General features: G+C 37.3%; 1 long non-coding RNA gene across 1 annotated transcript in view; it reads right to left on the minus strand.

Annotated features, from left to right (window-relative positions):
- The window catches only part of LOC108445678, an 8,265-nt gene extending 3,329 nt beyond the window's left edge, over positions 1-4,936 (minus strand). Inside the window, exons 1-2 of the long non-coding RNA XR_001860626.1 lie at positions 4,311-4,936; positions 2,131-2,265 (exon numbers count right to left, since the gene is read on the minus strand). This is a non-coding gene — a long non-coding RNA (uncharacterized LOC108445678). The remainder of the gene's footprint in view (positions 1-2,130; positions 2,266-4,310) is intronic.
- Positions 4,937-8,433: the final 3,497 nt, after the last annotated feature.

The raw sequence follows: 8,433 nt of genomic DNA on the forward strand, positions 1-8,433 counted from the left end.
TCAGGGGAAGAGAGGAGCAAAGCTTATCTTTGTGCTAGGTCAGAGTTTTTGATAAGGATGGTAGCATAGGAGTGGGCAGATAAACTCATAATGGAATCCACACTATTGTTTTGTTTACTATCTCTCTAGCCAAGGTTGCTGGTGCCCTGACTGCTGTGAATCCTGCCAAGCCACCTCTGAGAAGCCAATCAAGCAGAGAGGAAGGGTGGGGGTGAGTAGTCTTAGTTATATTTAAAATTTCCTGGAATTGTGCTCAATATTTCGTTGTGTTTGAATGATGAAGAATTTTGACCATATCAATGTGTTTTTGCAGAGAAGCCTTTATTTCTGGCAGGGTTGTGCATGTATCCAGATACTAGATATGGCCTACCAGATTTCCCATAACACATGAGTTTTCCCTGATGTGAGCTTTCAGGGTCTACAGGTCTAAACAGTCCTACCAAGGAGGTGAAGACTTTCAAACAGGGAAGGGTTCATCTCATATCATAGTGGAACACAATGTCAAAGTCCTTCATTAAATAGAAAGACCATGCAACTTTCTCTATTTCTGCAATATGGAAAACAACTCCTTCTCTTCCCACCACCACACTTCAGCTGGAAGACATAAATTGCTATTTAAGCACATTCACAGTACTTCACTTTGGGGTTATCCTAACCTTAACAAACATTTTCACTGAAGTATTGGTACAAGAAAGAAAAGATATTTCATAGAACAAAGATTCATGTTAAAACAAATGAACAAACAAACAAAAAATGTGTAGAGGGAACAGAGTGGCCACACAGAGAATTAGAGGTGAGTTGTCCTGTGAAATGGCTCAGTAGTTCTGAGGTATGACACAGAGAGGTCATATACCCAGTTATATCTGTCCAAAGGTATATCAAGTCATAGATAAGAAAGAGATAGCATTTGTATGTGAAGGCAATTAAAAAGAAATCATGAAACAAGTAACAGGATACATTGAAGGAGATAAACTAGCAATCCAAATCCATAACTGGTGCATTAAAAAGGAAGCTTTCAATATTCACAAAGAACTGAATGTTTATTAGACACTGGATATTTTATCATGCTAACAACACAATGATAGTAACTTAATGCACCTCCATGAAAGCAAAGGAATTACTGAAGAAATACATGCTTACTTAGTGTCTCAACAACTTAATATTTTTAGTAATGCAAATGTTTCCATTTGATTGAATATAAGGTGATAAATTATCCTTTAAATTAATTTTGGCAACTAAGATTAGAAAAATATTTTGAAATACATATTTTCTATCACAAAAGAAAACAATCAAATTAAAACCTGATTATATCATTTCACTGCTATAAAGTCTGAAGAGTACTTAAGATAAACACTAAAGATATCATTATCAGTATATATTTATGTAATAAGTGGAGCGGAACAACTACTTCAATTCATCTTAGTTTAGTTAATTTTCCGCAGAGTTGTAAAGGTCTCAGAAAGTATTAAGATTTATTATTTCTTAATGTAATAGAACAAAAAAGTAAGGCTGTATTTTTTATATGCCTGAATATAATTTTTGCTTCCACTTTGCCTCAGAAATGCTGCTAATTAATTGCTTTGGCTGAAGAAATAAATCAGCGAAACATAATTCCATGTCTGGTGCTAAAAGGATATGTCTGGACCCCTCTACCCTAGAATGTGGTCATATTTTAGAAACTGAAAGACATTCAGCAACAGAGTTTGTCTCCAAAGCTGGTGGATTTAAGGAAGGAAGATATTTTCAACCAGTATGGTGAAACACCCTGTGAAACTGAAGACAGAAAGTTTTTTCTGAGCAAAATCTACTGTCCTCTGGTTTGAAGAAAAATGGTCTTCAGAGGCAATAGATGGCACGTTCTATCTATCAATCAATCAGTCATTTTCTTGATCAATGTCTTTCACTCCTTGAAGAAATGACAATACACAAGACTTAGCTGAAGTGGAACAAATGTTCACTTGCTCATCTTTAATGTAAATGTACCTTATGGATTGTTGATCTTTCCAGAGACTACTGCTGTGTTGATTAATTGCTAATGAATGCTAATGAAGGAGTGAGGTGAATATACACAGTGATGTATTTAAGTGATGATTGATTGGATTTAACACTAGCTGTCAGGAGAGTACTTACCACATGCACAACAAGTCCATAAATATGCACAGAACTGTTCGTTGTCTTCCTGCGTGTCTCTCTGGTCTTTTAAGTCGATCTGTGACAGCAAGAGAACTGCCCCTCTAGACTTTCACTGCTACAGTAAATTCATTCCTAAGGAAGGACATCACCTCTCAATGACAGGTTTTAATTAAACATTGATGATCAGTGCACAGTTGCATGACAAAATGTCACTCGCCAAGTTCCCTTTTAAAAGCAGAAGTAAATTTATAGAAAATTTTAATAATAAAAAAATGCTTAGAAACCACAAAAATAGAAAAAGACTCTGCTCATGAGAGGTCCAAAATACAGAGGGGACATTAGGTTAAACAAAAGAAATGCCATTTCCAATTTAAGAAGAGCAATACTACATTTTTCCTTTATGAGGAGGAGGAAAATAAATGGAAACAGCAAACTTTCTCTGGCAAGTCATACACAGCTTGATAGAAATTTCAGTGGCTAAGAAAAAAATCAGCTACTGACCAAATAAAGAAAAGTGAAAGAACTGTTTGCCTGGGTCAAGTGCAAGTGGGAGGTAGAGGATGCACTAGAGCAGACCCTGGAGCCAGGATGGGAGATGCTCTGTGGAGATGATTGTCAGCTCAGATAAATTGCCCTGGCAGGGAACAGCAGATATTTTTGTCATTTTGATGACAAATTCTCATTGTTCAGCAATCAATACCCAAAATATCTTGTACTTGGGTCTTTTAAAACACCTACCATAGCTGAAGGGGAATAGGTCCCAAACACAAATCTCAGGTGAATTCAGGACAACTATTATGACCATTTAAAATGACCTTTCAAAACTGAAGTTAAAACTCCTTTCTTCAAAAGCAGTTCTTTTCCAATAATAAATATACCCTTCACACAGTCAAGCTAGAGCTAATCAAGTTGTTTATTTTATACAGCCCACAAGAAAGGAATAGATAGAAACAGTTTTTTTCTAAATAGTTTGGAGCACTCATATATTATCATGGTTATCATTTTCAAATGCCTTTGATTTTCAAGTCCTTAAGCACTTTCAGTAGGTATGCAGACCCTCATGAACATAATTTAAATCTACCAGTGGCTAACAGCTGGCTGTTGAAGGTGGTTCTATACTTGCAGGATTAAGGACTGAAATTCTAACATTGGGAGAAGCATATTTGAATATTTCTATTGATTCACAAGATTTAATTTAGGGTCAGCTTTGCTCCTGCTGCTGAAATTTGAATTTACTAAGTTGAGCTGGCATCCAGGTTTAAGAAATTGGCCTGTGCTTCCACATACCAAATGGGAAGGGAAACAATATGGTGATGGTGAATTTCCACCTGGGCAGCTCTGGAGGTAACCACAGTTGCTTGCTGTGGCTGTGCTTCCAGGGAGCTTTGATTCAGCCACAGGCTTTGGCAGTGAATAGGCAGCTGTTAATGTTAGACCCAAACCTTTTGCTAACTCAAGAGAAGAAGAGCATCTGCTCTTGTTTTAATGCAGAACTTCTCATTTAGAAGAGGAAAATTCACTTCAGTGGTATTCCTATAGGAAAATCTGTATAATGGAGATGTTAAAAAATTGGTTTTAACCTATTTAGGCAAAATGGACAAATGAGGAAGAGAAAGGCTCTGTATGGCAAAACTTGCTTCCCAGTTACTGGCATCTCAAAAGCAGTTGAATCATATCAGATGGAATAAAGGCATTTAAACAAAAAATTGCAAATGCAAATTGCAAGCTGCTTTTAAAATACTGTCTGGTCACAATCTTTCAGTTTTAGGAAAGAACCACATGGGGGAAAAAACCCCAAACCAACCAACTTGATTTAGAGGGAATGTAAAAACCCCAATAATTAATTAGAGAACAATATAAAACTGTTCAGAAAAAAGGAGGATGTTCATAGTGATTAATATAAATTAGAAGTTATGAATAATAAAAAAAGGATAAGTGAGACAAAAGAACATAAGCAGCTGTCTAGGGTCAGTTGATAAGATACAACAGCATTTTAGATACATTAGGATAGGAAAAATGCACAAAAGCTGTTTGAAATAGGGAAAATCCCAGTATTGAAGCACAGTGGACATAATTCTGTCCTGCAGTTACTAAAGAAGTAGTCGTATCATATGCTGACAGTAAATAGACTTATGTTCCAATGAAAATGGGGAAAAAAATAAAAAGAAAATACTCACCAGCAGTTATTAAAGGTAGATTTTTCAACAGTGACAAACACAATCCATTTGCATGCTAGCATTTAGATGAGTTGGTCTAGGAATCATTTTAATCATTCAGCATGTTTTCCAGTATATTTGAAATACAAGAAAGACCCAAGCAATGGAAGAAAGGTGATGAGCTAGAAGAAAAAGAAGCACAAAGCTAGAACACAAAGAAGCAAATAGAAGCAAATATATTTTCTTAGTGTGATGTCAGTTCCAAACAAAAATGACATACATTTGCATATGATAGGTCTTGGTTAATAAATGATATTACTAGAATCACTCAGCATAGATTAAAAACTCTGCAACCTTAACTAAGTCATCAGTTATTTTAAAATAAGATTACCCAACTGCTCTAAATATATCACGTCTTCACTTTTATAGTGCATTTATCTTTTTAGTGTTACTGTACAAATTTTCAATTAAGAACACAGACAAAACCCCCAATAGTTGTCACTCTTTAGCTGGCTTAAAATTTTCCTATCTGATATGGCTCAAAAATGCAATTGGGAAAAGTGAGGAAGGGGCTGAAGGGTGTTAGAAAAGGTAAAGTTTTTAAAGGAATCATAAACCTTTCTATCTTACTCACGTGTCAGAAAAAGTTTCTGGCATATTGCTGAAGAAATCCATGTTGAGAGAAAGGAAAGCTGAATTCCTTGTTTAGTTTTTGAAAAGTTGACCTGGGTTGCACCTGCTGAATTCCCAATGTTAGCAGACCTAGCACAATTTTTTTCTCAGTCCTTTCTTCTCATTCATTTTGCTCTGTTGCTACGCCAGGATTCTGTAGGGATTCTTGCCACTGCCTCCTTCATTATTCAGGCAAATGAACACATAATTCAACTTCTCTCAAATACTGTGGCTACCCAAACCACCGTGTAAAAAGTCTCAGAATTACTGGAGGCCATCATGCCTTAGGAAGAATTAGAACAAGCGATAGATTTTTTTAGACCTTGTTTAGAAATTTTATTTCAGTTTTATTTTTTTCGTGACTGAACAGCAAGTGCCTAAAATAGAGTCTTTTTAATTGGTCACTTTCACTGAAGAGATTTATCAGAGAGGAGATAGATAATTGTCTCGATTTGGAATGTTCAGGTTATTTAATGACTCTGGATTGGAGATATAGTTTTGAAAAGCTGCATACAGCATCTGTGATTGGGGAAGGACTTTTAGGCAATCTTAGCTGTCGTAGCATTTTTGTGAATGGGGGAGATTTTCAGAGGTGCTGTCTGCAGAGTTTCAAACAGGAGCTGCTTGATACCCCCTTACTGTGAGGACATTGCTCTAAATCTGAAGCATGCGGTTGAATAAATAGGCTGTCATGTTTGGACAGGAGACCACATGAATCTTTGCACTTGTACACACAAAGAATAATTGTAATCAGTCAAAAAATAATTTTTAATACCTTTCCTCTTGTTTTATTAATCTTGTCTCAACCTGCATGATCCCCAGCCATCACCAACCCTTTGGGGAGCACTGTTCTTGTGTGCTGTATGAGCCATCCTGTGCAGCAGCACACTGTTTTATTTTATACCAACTGTATGAAATCAAAGATTTCTTCTGAGCATAATGTGTTTTGGATTTGTGATAGACCCATGTGTCTCACTGAGAACTGCCGGAAAGTTGCCAGGCTGCTCTGTCTGGGCCCTGTGTCCATGTCTGGATCTACATGCTGTCAAGTTCTCTGGTTTTAAACATCCCTGTGATGCAGCACTCTTAGCTTCTCTGGCACATCTCCAGGAGACACGCACTGTGTTTGAAGGTGGCAAGACACAGTCCTGAATAATCTTTCTAAAGAGTACTCAGGAACGGGAAGAATTAATCCATCCCACTCAGTGTCTTCAGAGAAGACTGTATAGGATGGAACAAATACACATTCAAATCAATTTGTTTCCACAAAAAAACCCAAAAAAATCACACCCCCCCCCCATAACATCAAAAACTTAGGGTTAATTACATCAAAATCTACTGCAATGAAGCATCAACAGAGCATAATTTTTTGTACTCATCAGTCAGGTGAGATAGTTAGCATTATCTCTGTGCTGGGGCATAGCTGGGACTGAAGAACAACCCAACCCGTGACAGCTTCAGTGATGCTCTAGTCTGGCAGGGACTGAGTGCAGGTGGTCAAAAGGCAGCATGGACCTCACCAAGCCACTTGGAAGTGTTTCCCACCATTGATCACCATACATGTGAAGCATTACTTTATTATTGCAATCACTTTATGATGTTGCAGCAGTCATCGAGCAGTGGTAATCACAGAAATGGTGTAGCAGAGGGCTCCCATCAGCTCAATACTCATCAAGGCTGCTTGGAGAGAGGGTAATGGCGCACAAAAAATATGTGTGGTACTTCTCTTCCTGACTTGGTGTACCAGCTTCTTCCATAAAATCCTTAACACAAAATTAAGACCTCAGCAATCACCCAAGGAGGTTTTGACAGAAAGAATAGGCAAATAAACAGAATATTTACATCCTACAGTTGGCCGTGACATTATCTAGTTTGTGTTAAAGATAGAATCATAGAATCATGAAGAGGCAATTTTAATGGCTTTAAACTGAAAGAGTCTGGGCTTAAATTAGATGTTCAGAGGAAATCCTTAACTCTGAGAGTAAAAGTAGTGGGACACTGGCATGGGTTGCCCAGAGAGGCTGTGGATGTCCCAACCCTGGAAGTGTTCAAGGCCAGGTTGGATGGGGCTCTGAGCAACCTGGTCTAGTGAGAGATGTTGTGCTAATAGCAGGGAAGTTGGAATTAGATGATCTTTAAGGTTCCTTCCAACCCAAGCCATTTTATGGTTCTAAATCTCAATCAACTGTCCCTGATATTGCCAATTGCAGGTTTTGGATTTACTTAGTCCATGCATCATGATAATCACAATGGCTGGAAGAGACACAGCATCTGATGCAGTCTTCATAGAGCCAACTAGTCTTGTACTCCCTCTACACTCAACACCTAAATGAACTTTTGACGTCTACAGTCCAGTCACAATGTACAGCTGTTGGTAAAAGCTACTCAAAATAGTCCATATCCACTAGTTTCTGAAGTGAGTCATTGCTTGGAAAAATGGACTAAAGCAAATAGAATGAGCTTTCTACTAAAATACTTCTCAGACTCCCTTTTTCCCAACAACCCCTATAGTAGCATGAATTTGAATGTATCCACTGAATGTACCTACTGGTACATTTGAATGTACCCACTGGTTGCTAATGTCACCCAGTGCCTTCCTCCTGTTAAAACCATTGCACTCACACAGATCAATAAAGAAATGCTTTTGATGTCTGGCAAAAAAAAAAAAAGTTGCAAAAGCTACTGGGAAACAAATATTGCTCTTGGTCTGCATTTGTACCACCACAGGATGGACTCACAAAGGCTCAGACTGGCCAATACAGGTTAGTTTCTAGGTGAAAATCTCTGAGGATAAGTGCAGGGATTGAAGGAAGTTTTTTACATGGAGAAATACTACATATTAATCTCTATGTTATTTTGTCTGTGAACTTCAGTATGATTTTGTAAAATTGGTCCTATACATGCAGGCATACTGATTTACTATGTATGGAAATGATTTTCTCTTATCCTTCAGGAAGCATCACACAAGATGAAGAATAAGACTGGCTTATGACACCTGTGCTCCAAGCTGCTGAAGGAATTAGGAAGATACTCACCTAAACCAGGATATCTCTGAGGATGTTTTCTCAAATGTGCTTACACTGAGTGTGTTTATTTTGGACCCAAACTTCTATGCCTAATCATAAAGGAGGCAAACATTTGTATATTAAAAATTGTGTAAATTGGAAGTTAACATTACAAATCCTTACACACAAACATACAGTGGCCAGTGCTGGGTTTTGCTCCTCCAGGACCTTATTCTTAAAGCTAAAGTTAAGCTGAGTCAGTCTCTGTTAACACTAAATTTTAATTCATTTGGGCAACTGCTGCTGTAGCCAGTGATAATTTTTAGATCTGAATATCATCTTTCTTTTTGAAGAAAATATGTCCTTGCAGTTTTATCATAAAATATAATTTGAACTCATATGAAGTATGAGAAACAATATGAACTCAAAGAAATCAGAACTCTTATGTCATATTACACAACTGTTGG

Source organism: Corvus brachyrhynchos, unplaced genomic scaffold, assembly GCF_000691975.1.
Source record: "Corvus brachyrhynchos isolate BGI_N302 unplaced genomic scaffold, ASM69197v1 scaffold302, whole genome shotgun sequence".
Taxonomy (NCBI): domain Eukaryota; kingdom Metazoa; phylum Chordata; class Aves; order Passeriformes; family Corvidae; genus Corvus; species Corvus brachyrhynchos.